Genomic DNA, 25,029 nt, shown 5'->3' on the forward strand with positions numbered 1-25,029 from the left:
ATGTGTCTGTGCTTTACTCCACACAAAGTATTCAATTAGGAAAAATATTCAGTCCAAGATTAAAAGTCTTTTTAATCACTCAGTAGCCCTTCGCACATCACTCATGTGCTCTGTTTCTCTAATAATTAATCACTAAGTTATATTAGGAGACATTAACCTAGAGGTTATTGAATGAACATCTAGGTTTATTCAATGTCTGTTACTATTGAGAGTGATAATAATTTGTGTTATAAGATATTTGTCTGCAGCCTGATTAGCTTGATAAAGGACAATAATTAACAACATCAAGCAGCACCACATTGGAATACTGGAACATGTATTTTTTCACTGTGATTGGCAATCTTTCATTTGTAGGATTCACTGGATTTGTGTCCAGCTTTCCTCGAGTTTCCAGCAGTCACATAACAACTTTTTACCTTAGCTCTGGAGTATTCACTATCTGTGTTATTGCTAGGAAAGCAAATATTGAGGTAATATTATCTGTTATGCTAAGCACAAGATTGTGGCAACAAGCCTTTCACAGATAAGTGATAGAACTTAAGAGTCACTGTCCTCACTGGACCTGGTTGGAAACATTGTGCCCATAGAGCTTTGAGTACAAGCAAGGACATCTCTGCAAATTAGAGATTAAAGAACACCCACCCCCCACAAAAAAAATCCCAAAACATAGAAAGTAGCTGTAAGAAAAGGAGGTGGCGGTTATTAGGTTATTTAGAAATGATGGTTCAATTTAAAAATAAAACAAATCATGAGAAATGAATTGCCTAGCAAGAATAATCTCACACCAGCAATGTTTTTGGTTAGCTTTTAATACTTGGATATTTCTTTTCTGCTTGTAGACTTCAGTGTGTACGTGAAAACACCAGAAGATTTTTTTCCCCAATCAGTAATTTCAGGTGTTGTATTGGCTTTGTGTGGCAAGGTTTTGGTAACGGGGGGGGGGTGGGGATGGTTACAGGGGTGGCTTCTGTAAGAAGCTGCTGGAAGCTTCCCCTGTGTCTGACAGAGCCAATGCCAGCCGGCTCTGAGACGGACCCGCCACCGGCCAAGGCCGAGCCAATCAGCGATAGTGGTAACGCCTCTGTGATAACATTTTTAAGTAGGAAAAAAAAGTTGGGACAGACGGGAAATGGCAGCCGGAGAGAGGAGTGAGAACATGTAAGAGAAACAACCCTGCGGACACCAAGGTCAGTGAAGCAGGAGGGGGAGGAGATGCTCCAGGCGCCAGAGCAGAGATTCCCCTGCAGCCCGTGGGGAAGACCATGGTGAGGCAGGCTGTCCCCCTGCAGCCCATGGAGGTCCACAGTGGAGCAGATCTCCACCTGCAGCCTGTGGAGGACCCCACGCCGGAGCAGGTGGGATCCCAAAGGAGGCTGTGACCCCGTGGGAAACCCAGGCTGGAGCAGACTCCTGGCAGGACCTGTGGATCTGTGGAGAGAGGAGCCCATGCTGGAGCAGGTTTTCTGGCAGGACTTGTGACCCTGTGGAGGACCCACACTGGAGCAGTGTGCTCCTGAAGGACTGCACACCGTGGAAAGGACCCACGCTGGAGCAGTTCGTGAAGAACTGCAGCCCGTGGGAAGGACCCACGTTGGAGAAGTTCGTGGAGGACTGTCTCCCGTGGGAGGGACCCCATGCTGGAGCAGGGGAAGAGTGTGATGAGTCCTGCCCCTGAGGAGGATGAAGCGGCAGAAATAACGTGATGAACTGACCGTAAACCCACCCTGTTGAAGAGTGAAGCGTAACGTGTGAACTGACCGTAAACCCCTGTCCCCCTGCGCCACTGGCAGGGGTAGGTAGAGAATCCGGGAGTGAATTTGTGCCTGGGAAGAAGGGAGGGGTGGAGGGAAGGTGTTCTGAGATTTGGGTTTATTTCTCATTACCCTAGCCTGGTTGATTGGTAATAAATTGAGTTAATTTTCCACAAGCTGAGTCTGTTTTGCCCATGACAGTAATTGGTGAGTGATCTCTCCTGTCCTTATCTCGACCCACAAGCCTTTGTTATATTTTCTCTCCCCTGTCCAGCTGAGGAGGGGGAGTGATAGAACAGCTTTGGTGGGCACCTGGTGTCCAGCCAGGGTCAACCCACCACAGGTGTAAAACTCCTCTTTCCGCATCAAGCAGCTGTCACTGGGTGCTTGTGCTCCTGCAACTGTAAAATCAGAGCTACAGCCACATACAGTTATCTTGTGATGTGTCTCAGAGTGCTGATTTAAGAGTTCTGTGCTCTTAGAAAGGCATATCATGATCTGCACCAGGAGAAAGGAAAACTAAAGAATCACTACCTGCACCTTTTAGAGAAATTGTTTACCTAAAAATGTGACTGTGAGGGCTGTCCACATGTAGATGTATATTTGAACTACTTGTCTACATTTTTGTTATATCCCATGGAAATACAAAGGATTTAGTTCAACTGTTCACTTTAGGTGCCCACCTAAAACTGTTAATCCAGATAACGTCTCGGGTACAGAAGCCCTCTTTCCAAAGTATATGACTGCCCAGGGACACATGCTGGTCTGTGACCTGAGCAAGGTAAGTGAGGCTGTAGACCAAAAGCTTTCCAGTGTCTCAAGAACTTTCAAAAACTCTGAGAACAACCAAAGAATCCAATGAAAGTGATGAAAGCTTGCCATTTGGATAAAGCATTCAACATTACTTATTCAAAATTCTTAGTTTGTTCTGTTCAGAGACGCAGGTGGACAGATTTTTAAGTCCATCCTGAAAGTCTGAAGGAATGATTCACTAAGTTGAGCCAAAAATATTTTAAAAAGCTTAAATACTTGGTTACGTTTTGCCCCTTAAAACTGCTCATATGAAAAACAGGTTTTCCAAACAAAGGAAATTTTCAAGACATCCAAAAGCCAAAATATTTTGTTTCTGAAGTTCTGGAGAAGTCTATTTGAAACCAAGTAACTTGTTGAAACAGACACAATTTTGCTAAATATTTTGAGTTAATAAATATCCTTTTTGCTAAAAAGAATTATCAGTGTTGTACAAATATAGTTCTGCTTGTTAGTTCCATAGAGCATAAGATTTGTAGGAAGTTATCTGCTCTGCAGTTTTATATGAAGCGGTAATGAAAAGCCTATTGCATTCCTTCCCATAATTTAAGTGAACATGGACCTAACACCTTTATTCATTTGGCTACTCAGTCTGAATTATTTTTGATTACTCTTTATCTGAGCAACAATTATCACAAAGGCCAGTGTCAGAAATTGGCAAACTAAAAATAGCATTACATTTAGCCCAATGTTATCTCTTAAGAGTGTTGCAAAAACAATTATTAGGAAATTAAACCATTACTGAAAACTATATTTCATTATTGTTCCTCACTCAGCCTAGTTCTTTGCTTTGAGAACAGCCTTTGAAATTAATCAAATAAAATAGAATAAAAATTATATGCTCAAAAATTATTAATAAAATCACACTTTTTTCCCCAAAAGCCAAAAAATTGGCTGAGTGTGCTAATATAACATCATAATATATGTCATTGCTCTATTGATTTCTCTATAGAAATCAGTTACTTGGTATGACAGATGATGGGTGGTCACATTATATTGCTATTATTGTTGTTGTTATTGTGAAAACAGCAACATTAGTTGTAACAGAAGTAGACATACCAGTCATAGTAATAATATCAACATCACTGCCTTTTCATAGGATATCCTAAAAGACAGACAGGGCATTTTTGAATAAATATTGTATCAAAAATAATTTCTTTTTCAATTAACTCCTGATTCATTTCAATATGACAAAATAGTCAAGTATGGAACTGGTCTTAAGACATTTCTGCAGCCCAGAGTATATTTCTAGGGTGTTTTTTTTTTTCTAAATAATGGTCTATAGCTAAGACCTGTTGTTTGCTGTTAACAACCACATTATTCCTTGTCGTGGTTTAATCCCAGCCAGCAACTAAGCACCACGCAGCCACTCACTCACTCTCCCCCCACCCAGTGGGATGGGGGAGAAAATCAGGAAAAGAAGTAAAACTCGTGGGTTGAGATAAGAACAGTGTAACAGAACAGAAAAGAAGAAACTAATAATGACAGTGATAACACTAATAAAATGACAACAATAATAATAAAAGGATTGGAATGTACAAATGATGCGCAGTGCAATTGCTCACCACCCGCCGACCGGCACCCAGCCAGTCCCCGAGTGGCAATCCCCCCGCCCCCACTCCCTCCAGTTTACATACTAGATGTCACATCACATGGTATGGAATACCCTTTGGCCAGTTTGGGTCAGCTGCCCTAGCTATGTCCCCTCCCAACTTCTTGTGCCCATCCAGCTTTCTTGCTGGCTGGGCATGAGAAGCTGAAAAATCCTTGACTTCAGACTAAACATTACTCAGCAACAACTGAAAACATCAGTGCTATCAACATTCCTCTCATACCTAACTCAAAAACATAGCACTGTACCAGCTACTAGGAAGACAATTAACTCCATCCTAGCTGAAACCAGGACATTCCTGTTAAAGGGCGAAGAAATAAGGAGGATGCAAGGCGAAGGGCAAAGAGATTTGCAGGGTCCTCCAAGGTAGGAATTCCTACTCTTCTGCATGAGAGGCATGCAAGGTCTATGGAGAACTGCAGAGAGTTCAGCAAGAGCAATGGAGTCAAAACCTGGTCTCCCTTGCTGAAAGTTTCCTATATAAGCATAGGAGATATTGTTACTCTTGCCCTGCCACTGTGATTGAGGAACGTATTTGCTCCATAACCTCCAAGACTTTATTACATATTGGCAATACCTTTACCTATTCTTTTAGATCCCCTTCTGTTACAACTGAAATAACTCAAATCCTTTGAGTGCATTAATGTACAAACCCAATGAATTTCAGCACATCATTTTTAGAAATGTTATGCCATACTTTGAAACCCTATTTATTCTTTGATGGAATCAATTTCTTTATAAAAATGCTTAGACTCTTACCTGGATCCTTCCTAAACTTTCAACAGTCTTCCTAGGATTGTCTTGAAAATATGGCACAGCAGAAAAGATGGTAACATCCAGCCCAGGTTTTAGGAAACAGAGTTGTGACTCTTTAGTAGTATGAAGCTGTGAGTGAGAATAAACATAAGCTCCGCATCAATGAGGTACCTTTTCTTTGTTTGTCTGGCGAGAGTGGGGATGAGCACAGCCTGGAGAGGCTGTGGCACTGCTCTGCAAACACCTAAAAGCTTACTGCAGGGACAGTGACTTGAGGAACGGAAGGACGTTAGTACTCCTTTGTTTACTCCACTTAGCCTGTGTTTGTTTCAGCACATAAGCCAAGGAGAACAGAAAGTTTATTGTAACTACTCAGACAAAAACTGCTAGCCTCTGAATGGGTGCCAGTGGCAGGCAGTGGGTTGGCGCAGAAGGTACGTGCATCATGTATGCATGGAGGCACCACCACACAGAATTATCAAAAATGCATGTCCCCAAAGTGGAAAGAAAACATTCTCTGGTTATCAGCAGTCCTCCACCCCACACAGAAAACTTGCTCAGTGTAACTTGTTAGGTGGCAAAATGCAGCCAGTACTGCTTCTTTCCTTATCTCTTCACTGAAACAACCCTTAGACGCAAAAGCCAAAAAGGGTTAAGGACCCAGTTTAAGAGCACATAAGTGCTTTTCCTAGGGTTTACAGTTTCAAACACAAGTTCATCAAAATTAAATCAACTGCTTACAGCTTGGTCTGATCAGAAACTTGCATACTTTAAAGGACAGTTTTAATTTCTGAGGCCAACATTAATTATGCACCAGCTGCTGTCTCTGCAATATTGTCAAATAAGTGATAGAGCAGTAAGCACTCCTCATACTACTGAATTAAATGTAAGAGGGTCATAACTGTAAATTTACTCAGGACGTTAACAAAGTTACATTCTAAAAAGAAGTTATTGTAATGCACATTAAATGAAAGTTAAACACATGATAAAAATAAACTATCATATTCACATTCTTAATTGCAATATAATGCAATATAAAGTGAGCTCCAAAATCTACATCTATTCACATTTTTCACAGTATTTGTAGGCAATTAAAAATAAAACATTTTGGTTCAGCTTTTGGTCTAATTTACACTGCTGTAATCCAGATTAATATTAGCAAGTAGAGTCAGACTGATAAAAAAGAAAAAATTAGATGTTAAGGAAGAATTGGATCCTCTATTTGTGACTTTTTTATTATAAAACACCCTTGAAAAATATATTTTCTTAAAGCTTCTTAAGCAAGCCATGAGCTCTCTCTTTTGGCAATATAAGAAAGTTAAATGGATAAAATTATAGTTGAATTATTTCAGCTCATAATTGTTTAGTTCTTTCATTGTTTTATAAGCTTTATTTTAAGACTTGAAGTAAAAGGAGAATAGGAAGAAAAAGTGTTTCTAAAATCTTTCTTGATCAATACTTATTTGCAAAAATACAGTTTTTCTAGCTACCAGTTCACTTATGGTTCTATAATTTGAGATCAAGCAAAAATTTACCAGAAGTAATCCTTATTTCATATTCAAATACACCAACAATGACTCTTTCCTATAAATTATTTCAAAGTATGCTATGACAAGGTTATTGTACTTACTTTAAAATCTTGAAAGGCAGTCATAACTATGTATCATATTTTCTGAAAAGTAATAAACATAGCTCTCAAGATATAACTTCAGGTTACCTTCCTTTTAAAATTGAGCCTTCTGCTTTTTAAGAATCACCTACTTTTTTGCCACCAAAAAATATGGAATCATGGAGGCATAATATTTATTGTATATGTTACACAGAATTGTACAGCTACCACTAAATAATGCACTTAGCATTTAAGCATTAGCATAGTAATTTTTGCTTTTTAGAAGGTATGGCCTGATTCGTATGTAATTCCTGCTGTCTTTTCAATAATACTCCATAGTCTCTATGGCTTCTACTAGTTGTACATGTTATTTCTCTTGCCACTGGGGACAATTATTTTATGCCAAGCATAGCTGACTTTTTATGTTTTTCTTTGTTTTATTGCTTTCTTCTTATAACATGATCATTGCCATTTATCCGAGTTTAAATGCACAGATCCATTTTTGGCCTACACAAGGAAACAATATGCAAGTTTTCAAATACCAATGCGTGTAAATAATCACTATAGAAATTTAAGAGATGATTTTTGCTAGAGGAATGCATGCTCCTTTCATTTTCTATTCTCTTTCATCCTAGTAGCTTTTGCTTTGAAAAATCCATGTTTTCAGGCAATAACAAGGGCATAAAGTTATTTTCTGCAAATTGTGCAGTTCTAGCAATCTTTGCTTCTCTTAAGCATCTCTACCAAAGTGGTTGTATAAGCATTTTCCAATTACACATCAAAGTGTTAAGTAGTTCTAATACCTGCAAAGGTCACAATGCTGTGTACCATTGTGCTAAGTCTTCTCCATCAGCTTCTTACTTGACATACGCCCCATTAACACTGAGAAGAGGAGCAAGAAGCCCTTTAACAGTAAACAGGTGTGTACAAAACAGAGGAGAAAAAGCTGCCAACAATATGGAAGTAAAGGGGAAGCATTTTAGTTTTTAAATAAGACTTATAGCTGTTTATAGCAAGCCCACAGTGCTGCTCTGTGTTCAGTACATCTCTTACAGCTGTTGGCCTAAAAGGCTACATTTGCTTCCCTTTCTTCTCCTTCCTCCAAGCAGGCTTCCCACAATTCTCCTGAGCCTCAATGCCCCCAAAAGATGGGACCTCTATGTAAAAGGACTTTTACTCTTTTTGAAAATTCCCCTTCCTTCTGTAGCCTCCATTTCTCCTGTTCTCACAAAGACAACTTTGCAATTCAATAATACCTGCAGGATGAATTGTGTAACACTTTTGGGTTGAGTTTCCTCTTCAATTTGATCAAAGAGGGAGGCAAGGTGGTTTGGGTCATGTTGGCCCGTGACCAAAGCAGTTCCTTCAGAGGCAGTTGGCAGAATTGCTTGGAACTGACTTGTAAAAGAAGAGGCAGCAGATTCATCTGTGCCCCAGGAATCACCTCACAACTTCACATGCAGACTGAGATTTCACCTTTTACCCATTTGGTGCAGCACGTATGGATGGAAAGTCTGGTATCTTCACTGCACAGCTAATGAATTTGAATTATATCCTTACAACTAGGTGCACCGTGCTCCAAAAGGGCAGATGCAGCCAGATTGCATGTTAAAACATGTTTATGATCTAAGTACAACTAAAATAAAAGATCAGTATGTAGACTATCCTTGTCTCCCAATGTACTTATTTAGCAAATGGGAAACCTGTGTGAGAAAAATCAGATAAAACGTGTTGGATTACACATCCTTAAGCAAGCTGTGTGAATCAGCTTTTTAGAAACTAGTGCTTTTAATCTACAGCAGTTTCTTTCTTTTTATGCAGAGGAAAAATGAATAGTTTGAGTAATGAATAGTTTGAGTTGTAGAAATAGGAGACTGATACCTTTCTTTTCACCCTTTAAATACTTACCTACAACTTTACATAATGTTTAACTATAGCACTCTACTTTCCACTTGTAAACTTGCCTTTCACATCCTTGGAGAAATGCTCATAACTTGCTCAGCTCACAAGAAAGTGTACTGAAGCACCTGACAACCAGACTGATTTGCTCACTAACTGATAAGCTTGTCACTGTTACTAGATACTTCAGAATTCATAGCATAGATTTCATCTTCATAAATTAAGATTTCAAAAATACAGTTGTATATTTCCATGTCAGCTGATGACCTTTCATGTTGTTTCTCTTCAGTACACCATTGGCCCATTGCAGGGAGTACAGTCAGGGAAAGCTGTTGAATTGATGTTGTTCTTCTAGCTTGATTTTAAGTTCTACATCCATGCTGGTATTAGCTGGGATAGAGTTAATTTTCTTCACAGTAGCTGGTATGGGGCTATGTTTTGGATTTGTGCTGAAAACAGTGCTGGTAACACAGGGATGTTTTCATTCCTGCTGAGCAGTGCTTACACAGAGCCAAGGCCTTGTCTGCTTCTCCCGCCACCCCACCAGAGAGTAGGCTGGGGGGGCACAAGAAGTTGGGAGGGGACACAGCTGGGACAGCTGACCCCAACTGACCAAGGGATATTCCAGACCTTATGATGTCATGCTCAGCATATAAAGCTGGGGGAAGGAGAAGGAAGGGGAGACGTTCAGAGTAATGGTGTTTGTCTTCCCAAGTCACCGTTACGCGTGATGGAGCCCTGCTTTCCTGGAGATGGCTGAACATCTGCCTCCTGATGGGAAGTGGTGAATGAATTCCTTGGTTTGCTTTGCTTGCGTGTGCAGCTTTTGCTTTACCTATCAAACTGTCTTTAGCTCAGCCCACAAGTTTTCTCACTTTTACCCTTTCGATTCTCTCTCCCATCCCACTGGGTGGGAGAGAGAAAGCGGCTGGGTGGTGCTTAGTTGCCAGCCAGGGTTAAACCATAACAACATCATAACAAAATTCATAATGATGGAAACGATTTGCAGAATTAATAAGAGAGCAACCATAAGCAGGAACCAAGAAAAGGAAATGAATAAGAAGGCAGAAGCAGAAAGTAATCGGGAGCCACTCTGCCAAAAGAAATGCAGATGTGGAAAATGGTTTTTCCCAGCAAACATACAAGATGAACAGAGCAGAAACAGAAATCAGAAAGTGGCTTTCAGTCCAACAAGAAGAACAAGGTCCTGAGCCCCTACTGTTTTGTGAGAACTAGAGTAGCTCATCAGTATAATTCTGCAGACCTAAATTTATCAGGGTCTGGGAAACAAGACACTCCCAGTCACCTGATCCATAATGCAAATACATATTTATTCCTCCCATGTATCTATATTAAATGTATCCTCTTGCTTTTAAAATAAAAGGTCTTTTTCTTTCATTTGATTTGAAATATAATTTAATTGATAAAACAAGATTATTACAATCTTTGGTTTGCCGTGGATAACCAATGTACATATCTAAATCATTCCCAGCAATACGATATTAAGTTGAAATAAATTACTTTACCTGAAAAGTGCAATATTTTTATGAATGTTATATGAACATTGAATAATATTTTCTGATGGTTTAATGCTTTACATTTGTTTGTACTGTGTATCACACAAAATTAGGAGCTATAAGAGAATTAACATTGTAAGAAAATACTTCAAACAAAATGGAACATAAGTAGAAGAAATCTAATATCAAGTATCACTTTGATTTTACTCTTTCTTGTATTAGTTGTTTGCTTTCTCCTTTCCTCTTGACATGTATGTTTTCAGTATAGCCCTTCTTTCCTTTCTCTTTCTCCAGTTATCTCTTTCCTCCCTCAGTCTTTTCTCTTATTTCTTGCTGCCCTTATTATTTCCTACTATTTTTAGTTACTCTGCTCCTGTGCCTTTTTCAACCATCATTTGGGCTCAGCAAGAGAGCAAAACCAGCTCACATGGGGAAAGAGCTGAAAGGAAAAGAACAATTTTTTTTTTTTTTCCTCAGTCTTCCCAAATGAATCTGTAGCATTTCCAAGCAAAAATACACTTGAAGGAATGATTTGCTGAAATTCACTAGTTTAACAGGGAAAAGTTGCATCTATCTGCTATTTAAGCAGTAATGTGCTTTAGAAATAAATCAGTCAAGCAATGCAATTCTGGTGGCCACACTGGTGAAAGCGTTATTGAAATTGTAATTTATGACAAAACACTATCTCTGTTTATATCTAGTATGTAGAGAGTATCTGTGGCTTGCAAGAGATTGTGTTTATTCTTTCTTGGGTGCACATTCTTACTGCTTGTTACAGATGCAGATTCAAAAGAACATAAACATGAATACAAAAAGCTAGTAAGTTCTTGGTCACCACTTACATCTATTAGTTGTGTTTTGGACTAAACCAGTGACAAAACAATGCTGTAGAAATACTAGCTGCAAAAATGTAGGACAAATTTTCAAGAGATATTTGATGTTAGCATTAATTTATTATATGCCCTGATTTTTATGTAGTACAGAGTTTAAAACAGAAACATTCACTTCTAGAAAAAGCTTTCTTAGACCAACTTCACCTCAAAGGGTAGGTTCAGTATGTTGCAAGTGCAGAAGTATGTCATTCCAGTTTGCATACTATTAAAGAGAAAAATGAGCAGTGCCTTTATCCACCCCAAAACTGTACTTTGAAAGGAAGCTTTCAGCTTGGTAATGAAAAGTAATTCTGAGAAAATCTAGTACCAATTATTTTCAAAATTCTCAAAATTTTGGGTTACTAAATTTATTTTTAATACCCAGCTGGGGTCTTAATACACAGCAGTTTTGAAAAATGTTAGAATCTCTTTTGTACATGTACTGCATTATCAGACAGAAAACAGTTTTCTGCCCTCAATAGAGGATAGAGCAGATAGATGAAAAAAGCCACTAGACAGGAAATAGTCAGGAGAAATACAGTATCTTTAGCATATCCTAATTTGTAACCATCTTCAAGCAGCAACCACATTTCAGTTTCCAAGTGTTCAAAACACATGTAGTCTTATTAATAATTTTTCTAATTATTTTCATATTATCCATTATATTCAGTATAAGCACATACTTGGAGAAATGTAAAATCATGTATGATTTTACATAGGATTATTTTTCCATACCCTGGAAAGACTGTAGAGAAGCATATTTACAGAGGATATGAAATATTTATGCACTTTAACATGGCAAGATAATTGTCATTTTACAGTGTTGTTAATGCTGGTATCTCAGTATTTACAATAAAGTATATGGGAAAGCTGTGGAATAACCATTTTACATTTAAAGTTTCTCTGTGGAATTAAGGGATAATGAAAAATCATTTCAAAGAAAATAAATGCAGGAAATGTTTTCTGTTCTGTTCCACAGAAGAAGCTATTTGAACACTAAGATGTTTATAAAATAATCAACTTCCATTTTTATCTGTAGATGTTTCTGAGCTAAGTGGTGCAGTTGACATGCCTGAGGGACAGGATGTCATTCAGAGGGACCTGGTCAAGCTCAAGAAGTGGGCCCGTGTGAACCTCATGAGGTTCAACAAGGCCAAGTGCAAGATCCTGAACAAGGGTCAGGGCAACCCCCAGTATCAATAAAGGCTGGGGGACAAAGGGATTGAGAGCAGCCCTGCTGAGAAGGACTTGGGGGTACTGGTGGGTGAAGAGCTGGACATGAGCCAGCAATGTGCGCTCACAGCCCAGAAAGCTAACTGTACCCTGGGCTCCATCAAAAGAAGCGTGACCAGCAGGTCGAGGGAGGTGATTCTCCCCCTCTACTCCACTCTCGTGAGACCCCACCTGCAGTACTGCATCCAGCTCTGGGGCCCCCAACATAAGGACATGGACCTGTTGGAGCAGGCCCAGAGGAGGGCCACAAAGATGATCAGAGGGCTGGAGCACCTCTCCTATGAAGACAGGCTGAGAGAGTTGGGGCTGTTCAGCCTGGAGAAGACAAGGCTCTGGGGAGACCTTATATCAGCCTTCCAGTAAGGGGGGGCTTATAAGATGGGGACAGACTTCTTAGCAGGGCCTGTTGCAATAAGACAAGGGGTAATGGTTTTAAACTAGAAGAAGGTAGATTCAGACTACAGGCAAGGAAGAAATTTTTTATGATGAGGGTGGTGAAACACTGGAACAGGTTGCCCAGAGAGGTGGTAGGTGCTCCACCTCTGGAAACATTCAAGGACAGGTTGGATGGGGCTCTGAGCAACCTGATCTAGTTGAAGATGTCCCTGCCCATGGCAGGGGGAGGTGGACTAGGTGATCTTTAAAGGTCCCTTCCAACCCAAACTGTTCTATGATTTTAATAAACCAAATCCAACAGACTGCCTAGATGAAATTAAATAGAAGATTCTTTAATGGTATGTATTTAAATGAATTGTACAGAAGGATAAAACAACTAAAATACTTCATATCAACCTGCCTGGAGCTCTTTTTGTTATAGTACCTGTTACAAAAGCAAAATGAAATGACATAATAGAGCTTTAGCATGTAAAATGTCTTTTAGAAATGGCTTGCAAATTGCTAGCTGTCATGTATGACAAATACATACCTTTGGTGTTACTTTTCCTCTGTCTTTGGTAAAGCTTCTCTGAGAAAGACATGATCATTATTACAGTAAAAGCACAAAATCCAATGTGATATTACTTCTTTTAGCAACAGATCAACATTACCTGTTGTGTGACTAAACTTTCTTCCCCCACCTTTCCCACAAAATGATGCATGCCACCATTTCTAGATTTCTCACAATCATAATCCAGTGCATTTCAGTAAAGAGTTAATGAAATAATTTTAATTGTGAAGTATATGGTATATTCCTGAGTATTAGGTAACTGAGACCAGTGTATGCAGACACACATGTTCTACTTTTCTCAAACAAGTCCAAGCATCTCTCTTCCCCTTGCTGGCTTACTGCACTACTTGAGGATGAAGGTACACACTACAGGGTTATGTTAAATGACAGACTTAAATCCCAACATATTCAAGATATTGGAAATAAGTAGCCAAAACGTTAGGAAGATTAAAATTTCTGGAAAAGAAAAAATCTGTTTTATGAATTTCTTAATATGATGAAAAGCATAGGTCTGCTTAAAATCTTAACATGCAAGGTAGTCTCCAGGCATTTTTTGCTTTTGTGGTCCGTGGAGTAGTCATTACAGCACATGATATTCTAAGCCCATGAGCTCTGATTTCATAAAATAACTTCTGAGTCCTAAAATCAGCTGACATGAGCACATGTTCAACAAGCACTTCAGAGCATTTGCTAAAGTTAAAAAATATTTGCATGTTACCATAAATAACTGTCCTTCATCTACAACCTACATTACAAGAATTTGAACTTCCCATTGTACTTTATTCCTCACAATCAAAACTTTTTGAGCTTTATTTTCTCTGAGTAAAGTCTAGCTAAGTTTATTTTTTATGTAGCTAATTCTGGAAGTATCACATGGATTATCTTGAGTACTCTCAACTACAGAAGAGTGGCCTTTGCCATTTATGTTCAGTAGTGGGCTTGCCATGACTGAGATGCAGTTGCGATCAGGATAGAACAGCTGTAAGCAAGCACAACTCTTTATCACATGATCTGTGGTCATGCTAAAGCTGGTCACTAACACAGGAGGCAGTTAGCACACACTTCCACATCTCCTTTCCTCTTTGATAAGTGTACCTCTGACAAGGATAACAGTGGTAGCACTATCATTTCGTCAAACATGAAAGGACTACGCACATGTGATTTGATATGCATGTTTTCCCAACATGTGAGGTTGCTCAGCTTCAATGAAATTATTATGGAGAATGCTGTTACTTCTGAAATAATTGTCTACTTTGCCAACCTTTCCTTAGGCAATCATGGTATTTTCTTTGATTCTACTATGTTCACATCATCTGGGTATTCCAGTGCTGCCCCTCCTCAGACCTCTATGCAGGTGGGCTGTGACCACTAGCCACATCACCAACAATTATTTTGCCTCTCTTTGACCAGAAGTCATAGCAACAGTCACTCAGAGAGCAACAAGCAGACTGGTATGTGATCTAAAACTGTCTAGGGCATTTCTCCTTAAGACATTAGGATTATGCCCCTAAGGATAAAAAAAAAAAAATAAAACAGGAGAGAAAAATTCAGACCTTACACTGCTGGGAACTTGCCTCTGACTTCAGTCATATCAGTATTTGTCCCATAAAACAGATTTTCATCCTTAACCTCCATGAAGTGTCTATTGTGTAAGTTTAATTACAGAAAAAAAAAACCCCAATGTGTTGTTGCAGCCATATAGAAATGTTAATCAGACATTTCTCTTTTGGCATATATAATGCTGGCTTCTCAAAAAAATAATCTTTCACTCTCCTACATACACACATTGGAGGGGAGCTTTTCCAGTTTTCACAGTCTATTTATAGATGGAAATTGTATTTTCATTTTCTGAGGCTTACAGAGAAAGAAATATTACTCCAACAAAATGCAAGTTGTGTATCTGTCTTTTAGCAATAACAACAGGGGAATAAGCAGAAGCTGAAAATCTAAAGTTGTTGCAATGCTGTCAGGCTGGCCACTGCAAAAGCAAAGAATGTATTTCTTTGCTTACTTATAACTAATTATTGAATTAAAGCACCACAGTACCTTCTTGCTTAATCTGTTTATTTTTCTTATTCAGATAAGAGTTGTCAGTTTTAGTGGTGTACTGCATCTTGAGTTTAATCTGAGCACTACTTATTTGTCAAAGACTCTTCCCAGTTGACAGTGCTGTGAAAAATGCAATTATACAAAGCTGATAGATTTTTTTTTTTTTTTTTTTAAGAATCAGAAACTGTCACGTTTATTCACCCTGCATGTAGAAGCCTGCACACAATTATGTCAAAATGTGAAGATATTATGGACAGACAGTGGCAGAAATATTTTCAGGTCTTTAGCATGTTCAGATTATGCCTAGATCACCAATATAGCTTAGAAAGCATGAAAAATGAATGTATTCAAGTAGACTAAATTAACATCTTTACTCAAGAAGGACTGTAATGAAGTTTTCCTCTTTACCTGATTGATGTTACCTTTAAGTGACAAGGAGGCCATTCATCTTAAGCAGTAACTGTGGGAAATAAAGTCAGTGTTACCTTTATAGTTTCATCTCTCTTCCCTCAGCAAAAATGGTGCAAACACATACACTCAGAGGACTAAAAAAAACGGGTGGGGGGACCCACATAAAGAGCTACTGAAGTTGATAAGAGCTTAAGGCTCTGTAAAATTTCCTTTTTTCCTTCTCTGCTTCTACCAACTGCAACCCAAAGGAGAGAGCATGACCTTCACAAAGCAAGTGACCTCATATCTGCTAAAGTTCTTTAAAAAGATACAACTTCTCTCCCATAATGAAAGTGCCCAACAAAAAGATGAACCACACTTTCTTTTCTACTCACAGGACAGAGTAGGGCTTCTTTTCAGCCACCAGAGTAAACTGAACTTCCAGTCTCTGGGATTGGAAACTTGGACCTGAAAATAGGAAGCGACAGGTCCCAGGAGGAACCTGAGGATACAGTTTCTTCTGCTACCAGGTGGATCTCTCCTAATTGATCTCAAAAACTAGCTTCTATGCAATTAAAAGCTGAAGAAAAATCTCTTACTTATAATTTAATAGAAGATGCTGTAATGATGGATTCCTATAAATTCATCTATACATACATGTATACACAGAGAGAATATATTTGAATGTAAACTAAAAAGTTGACATTTAAGATGGAAAATACAACATACAGATGCATTTTGTCTGCAATTAAAGCCATGCTAAACTGCTGAAAGAATTCTTAAATAAAATAAGTTTTCACGATTCTGGATTTTTTTTTAACATCTTAGGTTAGATTTGCAGCCTGGGGAGCGGGAATCAAGGTTTGCTTGTTTAGTCTCCAGAGCTAAATAAAGTTGGTAATTTGTGATTAATTTTGTATTTGGATTTCATTTTCATTGAAACAAACAAAAAATAAGACAAAAGGAGTTGAAAAGTAGAACTGCAGAAAGTTTAACCTAACAACTTGAGACCTGAAACTGAAATTTTTGCAGAGCTGTTAGTGTAACTTGCTGGCTAATATCCATCACTAATATCAGTTAGAGAGAAAAGCAGATACACTTAGCATGTGGTTAATAGAAAGTCTTTAATTACTGTCATAGAGAGGTCCCTAGGGAACAGAAAATTCCACATTTTCCCCTTTTGATGGCTAAAAAGTTTCAATGGTTGCAGAATTATTGCACTGTAACAGGTGGGGATCATCTAAAGCACTATTAAGTGGCTCTGTTTCTCTTTTAAATAGTTAGAGGGTTTAATGTCTAATGTGGAGACATGCTGGCCAGATCCATGCACAGAAGTGTTCCTACGGTGCCAGAGGCCTCATGTGGAAGATAGTGACAAATCCCTATTGACTTCAGCAGCAGCAGAAAAGCCCTCTTATCTCTAGCATTGTAACCCAAGCCAAGTATAATTTGTGATTGCTTTCCCCATCTCCTCCTCCATCAGTACCACTCCCCAGCCACTGGCCGAAGCGTGGTCCTGACAGTAGGCATTCAGCCTTTACCAACAATAACCAGCAGCCTTAGCACTTGGCAGCTGCCCTTTAGTGGCTGATGTGGCACCTCAAACATTGAGTAGCATATTTGCATCCCTAATGACTAACTCCTCCTAATGCCATGGCAAAATTGTTTACTGAGCTACTAGACTAAAATCTTGTTATGTCTTGTCATATTGGTGGGGCCTATGACAATGAATGAACTCAAATGCTGAAGTAAGTTCGTGGGAGGATATGAAGCCTAAAGGACTTTGGATTTTTATTTATTTTTTTTTAAAAGGCATCAAACATTTGGAGCAGCATCAGAACCCAAATGAAATTCCAGCAAACTTCTATTAAACAGTGGAGTCTGGAGGTATTCAGACACCCCAGCCAAGCAAAATTTTTTCACATGTTGATTGTATACTGACATAGGCTAACAAAAAACCTTTGAAAAAGGGTAAGGCTGCAAAACAAGCTGCTTAAGATGTGAAAGATGCCATAAATCAACACCATCAAGGCAAAACTTGCCCCATTTGAGATTTAGAAACTAAAATCATATTCCATCTATAGCATTTTTGAGATGTCTGCAGAGCTTGGCACCAGAACTGAAGCATTAAAATCTATTTCAGAGCTGTTGCGTGAGTATAGGGAGGATTCTCTAGCAATGGCAAGGTATCACCATGCGCTAGCGCAGGAGGTGGAACAAGAAACACCCATCCATAGACTTCAAAGATAGCCTACAAACCACAAGAAAGTATTAGCTTTCATACTGCATATTGGTGGTGCTCTCCAGAGCAGTCAGAATCAGCCTCCCCATTTCATTCTCATTTTTCCCAGGCTGTGCTCAAGACCTCCTCACAGCTCTCTCACTGTACTCCAGCCCCTTCAAGCAAGACTGCCACCATTTCTCTCTCTCATCTCACCTGTCTCCAGTTCTACCACATTCTTCCTTTTGGCTGTCATCCAAATTTGTCCCACAAGGCTTTTCTTTTCCCTTGCCTGCCTCAACTCCCTGAGACTATGTCTACATGGGGAAGTAAGAGATCTGTAGGGTGAATCAGACCTGAAGTCCACGCTATGCACATTTTATATCTATGCTTCACTATTGAAGCAAGTATGCAACTCCAAATAAAGTCATATACTTCCTGATGTGAAATCTTCACTTGGGTTTTCTATAATATGAAGCAGTCTTTTACCATGATGTGCTTTTGACTAGAAAGCACACCACTAGCAAGTTACACTGAAATAAATTACGTCCCGATGAATCTTTTTGAAATGCATTTTACTATTTGTCCTTTAGTTTGTTTGCTTTATTAAAAGCACAGCAAGATATTTGCTACTCCTAAAGTTGAGAACAGCCTGGGAAAAACACCAGCTTTGATTTTATTTTACATTTTTATGTGGGTAACACGTCTAAGGTGACAAATGATTTAAAAAAAAAAAAAAAAAACCAAACCAAAACAGTAAAGGTTTTAAAGTGTCATACAGGGAAAATGCCATTTTATTTTCTAATAGAATATTTACATGCATGGAAAAGTAGGTCAGTATTAGCTTATGATTTCAGCTCAATTTCATTCTTAGATATGTCTGTCATTGGTAATGTGTCTCCTTTTGTGTCCCTGTCAGATCTTTCCCATTCCAGCCTTATCAGAAAAAAATCCCTCTTTTCCCCACTCTTCAATTCAGTTTAATCATTTTTTCCTCACTGTCTACTTCCATCTTCTTGCTCACTCTCTAGTAGCCCTCATATCTCCACAGCAACCCTGCTCTTTCATTTCCTATGCAAGTTCCCCAACAAAAGATTGTGAAGGAAAATAGGCGCATTACAGATTAAGGAGGTTACCACTGTTGTCTCTGACTGTTATGTTTAAGAAAATACATACTAAAGAAAGTAGAAATCTCACCTCCCTATATCATGAGGGAGGTTCACATGTAAAGTCTTGAGAAAGTCTGGGTTAGAATTTTCATATATCATTTTATATGTGTATAATTTAAAGCTTGATATGCTCAAATAGCTGTAAGGCTTTACTATTTATATTCTAAATAGCAGTATTGATTGTTCAAGAGGTTTTGATTTCTAAACCTAATAGGAGTGAAATAAGATTGATGCTATATTTTCTTTACTACACATCTGCAGATGTATATGGATGGACATACATATCTGTATGATCTGTCCATCATATCTTAAGACACTCAGTGGTTATATACTTGTGTTACATTACCCCAAAATCGTGTTTTCAAGTAGAAAATCTGCAAATAATACTCATTTTCTCCAAGACGTGTGGCTTTTTTCCTACTTTATGTCTGTGTAATTGAATAAATCATGCACTACACTGCAATATTGATTCCCAGGAAGCTGGAAGTGTGGAAGAGATGTTTATGCCAACTTGCAACACCTATAAGGCAGAGGAGGCCCTTCCATTATGTGTCACGTAAATATAGCTTTCAGTTAATAATTCTGATAATTTTCATTGAAAATCATGATGAACATAGACTATTTGCACATTTTGCAAAGGTTAGCACATTTATTTATGGATTTTCCAGAGGACAAAAACATCCATGTCCTATTTTGACACTTGGACAACTTGTCAATATCACTTCAACAATATTTTTCAGAACCAAGTAAAATGAGTTCAAATGGGAAAAAAAAAAAAAAACTTAGATGCAGTCACCTAAGCATTGCTTAGCCCATTCTCCTGCTACAGACCACTGCAGAAAGGTGAAAAGAATGTTTGATGAGAGCTTACCAGTGTCCAAAATCCACACCTTTCTCTAATTATGTTTCAACAGTGGTGAGACTTATCACTCAGACCTCCAAAAGATTTTGAATGAGGGTGTTTTACTGCTGCTCAGTTACTTTGTATTTTTATATACATGTGTACACACACACACGTATACATATATACATACACACACTCACTCCTTTGTTCCCACCTTTCTCCCATACATTTCTTAAAACAAAACAACCCCACTTCCCAAATCCATTTAAAAGTACTTGAGTATAACTTAAAGGTTGTATGGTTACACACTCAAGAGTCAGGAAGCACATCAAAGTGAAAGCTGAACTTTTAGATTTATAGTAGTGGCTATCTCATCGTTGCTCTTTGTGGTCCCATACAGATACAACAGAACTGATACCTTCCAGTTGACTAAAGGCATAGAAATAATTATCCACTTCTAAATCTATGTAGTTTTAAAATCTTTTTACATGAAAATTAAGATATTAAATTTTAAATTAATAGATTAAGAAAATTGCGAGATTAACAGTTTGCCAAAGAACTCCAGGTCATTGGTGATATCCAAGGTACCTAAAGGAACTGGGTGGGGGAATAAAAATTCTTGCTCTTTCACAGATGATAATCCTATATAAATAGACTATGATGAACGTTGGTTATGAAATGAGTGAGATTTTAATGCAACTCAGCAATTAAACTGAAAAGAGTTAAATAGCAGTTCTAATGTTACTGGAGCATAACTTAAGTAATTAGGTAAGGCATAAAAATGCTACTTCAAATTTATTATAGACACAGCTCACATCTGTAGGAATATTCTTTTGGGATCCTTTTTTCCAGTTCTGTTTCTTGGACAAGGATAAGCATAAGAACTATTAATTATTTTTTGCTTCTTTGTTCTGTAGTGATAAGCCAGACTGTCAACTGCTTATTGGACCACTTGTTCAGAGCATGGAATGTGCAAGATTTCGGGTCCTAAGCCTGTTAAAGCTGCCTTTACTTCCATCCCATCTGCTGTGGACGTGCAGGTAGAACAGTTTCTGTTAATATTTTAAAAGACCGTTTTCAGAAGGCAGATGTCATTTTAATGGCTTTTTTAATGGGTTGAGTTTTCTCCTGACTCACTTGCATCTCATCATTTTGCTGTTTATGTGTTGGTTAAAGTATCTTTGACACAAACAGGTTAGAAATGCTGAATATTTATGCCTATATATTGTATACAGAAAAAAAAGGCATGGACTACTAAAACCAAAATGCTTTACTGACAGGCCAAGATTTTTCAGCTTTGATACCAATTTAATCAGCAACATGATTTTCCTTGTTTTCCAAAGGAGTAAGAATACAGAAGTACAAAACAGGAAACATACAGTAAAGCTCAGGCCATAGTATGACATACTGACATATATTTATCAATATGAACATTACTGTAAACACATCAAGAGAATTTATCTACTGACAAGTTTTATCCAACTGCTGCAATAACTGCCTGCAGCAATGCTAACATGGTATCTCAACAGATCTGGCACATTAAGTGGGGACAGTCAAAGTAAATTGGAACATCTCCAAAGCCTAGAGTTTGGCCTGAAGGTGATTTATTAAGCATATTTATTTGGCTTGAAGATGATTTATTAAGATTTATTATTTCCTCTGGGGCAACACAAAACCAAAGTACTGACTGAGGTGCTATCTTCAAACTTATTCTTTATAAAGAGCTCAGGGGTTTTTAGTGATTCCATGGCTATTTCCTAGAGGCAAAGGGTGTTTATATACAAGGGAAATAACTCAAAAGAAAACTGGCAAAAACATCAGTTACCACATCAACTTTAACAAAGGTATATAAATCAAGAGCATTCATAAGAAAAAGGAAATTACATTTCTTAGGCTTCAGAAGAAAAAGGCAGATTATATTTTATCTGGTGCAAAAAGGGAAAAAGACACTCAGAACTGGGAAACAGAGGAGTAACATGCTAGAACTTCAGGCTACTTTGAGGTAACAGCATCAGACAGTCTAGGAGCATTGGGCATGTTGTTTTGCTTAGCCTTCAAGGCCAAAGCTTTCCTTGGGATTCTTGGAAGAGAAGCACTACAATGAAAATGAATTGTTATTAAATATAATTTGGAATTGTTATACTGCTTTATGATTCTTTTTGGTGACCATGTTTTCCACCTCTGTAATCAAGCACTTTTTATTTTGTTAGAAACTTGTTGTGTTGTAACCTTAACCTTTCCTAGTTTTAAAAGTGAGTAGAGATAAAGCTAACTAATAAGGATAGAGGTTTTTGTTGGTTGGTGGGTTTTTTTGTTTTGTTTTGGATGTTGTTGGGGTTTTTTGGTTTGGTTTTTTTTGTTTGGTTGGGTTTTGGTTGGTTGGTTGGGTTTTGGTTGGTTTTTGGTTGGGGGGCGGTGGGGTGGGTTAAGTCTTTGTAAATCCCATTGAACTGTTCATACACAAACCTGAGACAAAGTTGAAAGACCAAGGTATTGGGGTAAGCCTTCTTTTGAACTCTAGATGTCAGCATCAGGTGACAGATTTTGAGGAAAAGCCCTTCCTATCTGGCAGACAGACTAGCAACTCTCTGGCAAGAAGCAGATGGCAGAAATACAGCTGAATGCTCTGAACATTCACCAAGATCATCATGCTAATCAAAAAGGGAAGCACAGAACAGCCAAATGAAAGCACAGAAGTGACTCTATTAATGCTCAAATCTGCTACAAGATATAAATCAAGCAAAATTGAAGTGGGAAGAACCACTCTCTTTTCACAAATTGCTTCCAAAATTATCTTGCTTCTCATGCAGGTTTGCCTACTCTAGCAAGTGCTTGGCAACTATCAGAAATGAAGTCTCACTTCTTAGCTGTCTTCTCAGGACATGTAGGATTAATCACTCAGTCTTTGAAAACAATCTGATCAGAGAGAACAACTAAGTAGGGTTAAGAGATATTGGAAAGAACACAATTAATCCAAAGGCAATTTCTAGCTTTATTGTCTTTTGAGTTTAAAAGTGAGTCATAAACTAACACCATTTCAGACTGAAGGAAGGAGATACGGGGATATCCTGGCCCATATAATTTGTCTGTCCAAGCAGGTTATCTTTACCCCTTAATATTTCTAAACTCCATGTGTATACAGATCCAACCTGTGGAAACCTTAGATTAGGGCTTAGCTTTCAGTTCTGAAGGCTGGATTTAAACAAGCATATGTAGGAAACAGCATCTTAATCATACAGTAATAATAATGCAAAGGCAGTAGCCATCTATCCTTCCAGGGTTATACAACTGGGAGCTGCATAGTAGTAGTTATAAAAGCACTTGGAATGAGCATATCCCACTGTGAATGGTTGCAGTTGTAGATTGCGTATGTTATTTTAGTTATGACTGGTTAATTTTCAGACAGTTTTATCAGCTATGATAAAATGCTGTCATATTCAATCATACAGTAGTCTCTCATATTCAGTCATACAGTAGTCTCCCATATTCCTCTGGGTTCTCAATTTTACTCTTACTCTGAGAGGTGCTTTGGCACCTAAATCAATATTGACTTCAAGAGTTGCCTGTAACATGCATCTGGAAATCAGAGAATTTGTTCTTCAACATTTGAAAATGCAGCTGTCATGTGCTTCACTTTGGTATCAATGAAAACAATTACTGAATTCCCCAAATGATACACATACAGGGAAAAATGAACAACATTGAAATTATTGCTATTATATCACTACTGTATTTGCCAAGAAAAACCCCATTGAGTTGTTGTCCATTGGACAATGCAATTAGGATAGTTTTATGTTATTTTTCGTTTAATTTTGTAATTACGGGGTTAGTTGAAAATTTTCATATGCAAACTTTTTTTTTTGAAATGAAGAATAACTTTTCTTTAATTTCTCAGACAAATGTAGTACTAAGAAAAGTTACCTTCAGAATTTTCTAGAGCGGCAAACTTCAGTTCAAGTATAAAGTTTCTTTCTAACATTGAAACATATTAGTTTCTTTTTAACATTGAAGAATATTAGATTCCAAGTAGAAGACCCCTGGACAATAGGAGAGAGCAAACTCTCAGCAACAATACCAAATCCTTAGAGAAAAAAAAATAAAAAAAAAAATCACAGAGAACAGTCAAACAATGCGACACATTGCCCAGGGAGGTTGCACAATTTCTGTCCTTGGATATATTCAAAACTCAGTTGAACAAACTGAGATGGCTGGACCTGCTTTGAGCAGGGCGTGGGAATAAAAGAGCTTCAGAGACCCCTTGCAACCTAAAATATTCTGCACTTGTATAGATTTTATTTCCACTAACTCTATGCAAGTAATTTTCCCCAAATCACTCCATTAAGAGAAGAAAGACAAAATAATTGGAGAACTGAGCAGAGAAGCACAGGAGGAGTGAACTGGTTGCTCAGAGGTAATTGTTTAATTATTATCAGAACCAGAACCACCAGATAAGAAGTGTTGACAGTAAAGACAGTAAATTAGGCTGTTTATTCAGTAGTATTTCTAGTGAGAATTTACTACTATGTTCTTGGTAGAATTAAGTCTAAAGCGAGATTGAAAGGCAAAGAATGAAATTCACAGAAGCAAAGCAGAAAGCACGGAAGGGGAAGAAGTACAGGGAGAGACATACAGAGTAGTTAAGACTCAAAGTTCTTCTCAGATTATATGAAATCATGATGCGTTTCGTATTAGAGACAAGCGGCAGGAACAAAGCTAGTGGAAAGAAACTGAAGTTAAATTAAGACAGGAACCAGTATGGCACAATAGTGAACTGGCGGAAGAAGGAAACATACAGTCAGTGTATGGGGTGCATATGTGATGGAAGAATAAATTTATTGGAAATGGCAGTGAGTAGTGACAGACTGCAAAAGAGATTAAACCAAAGACCTCCTTATGCGTATCAGTTTTGCTGCTAAAGAAGATCATATTCATTGAATCAATATGCCAAAGTGATACTAAAGAATAAATAAAATCCACTAGTTGAGAGAATACAATTTGCATCAGTTAAGAAAACATTTACTTAACTGAATAGGTTATAGTACATTATAATAACTGTATAATAAGTTGTTTCATTCCATATTGGAGCACCTTGATATCTTGTTTTGCACTTGAAGGGTTTTTTTGCATGCTTTATAGATAATGACCCAACTGGCTACAAAAATTCTTCTAGCTATACCTTCCAGCACCCTCTAGTAGAATGAAATACCTATTAGTTGACACAAGAATTGGAAACAGTTTTAGAGAATGAGGCAGGTCATTAGACCAAAAAATGATAAATTAGATTTTTGAGCAATTGGCAATGATCTAGGCAATACATTGTGTGTGCATGTTTTGGATGACAGAAACCAGAT

General features: G+C 38.0%; 1 protein-coding gene across 4 annotated transcripts in view; it reads right to left on the reverse strand.

Annotated features, from left to right (window-relative positions):
• Positions 1-25,029, reverse strand: part of SGCZ (sarcoglycan zeta) — a 530,884-nt gene that overhangs the window by 458,252 nt on the left and 47,603 nt on the right. The window contains exon 1 of one of the 4 annotated variants that reach the window (XM_030023788.1): positions 15,477-15,516. The exons of the other annotated variants lie outside the window; for them this stretch is intronic. The gene's annotated coding sequence lies outside the window, so the exon portion shown is untranslated. Of the gene's footprint in view, positions 1-15,476; positions 15,517-25,029 lie in introns of those variants that run through there. 4 annotated transcript variants of the gene reach the window in all.

Source organism: Aquila chrysaetos, chromosome 1, assembly GCF_900496995.4.
Source record: "Aquila chrysaetos chrysaetos chromosome 1, bAquChr1.4, whole genome shotgun sequence".
NCBI classification, from domain to species: Eukaryota; Metazoa; Chordata; class Aves; order Accipitriformes; family Accipitridae; genus Aquila; species Aquila chrysaetos.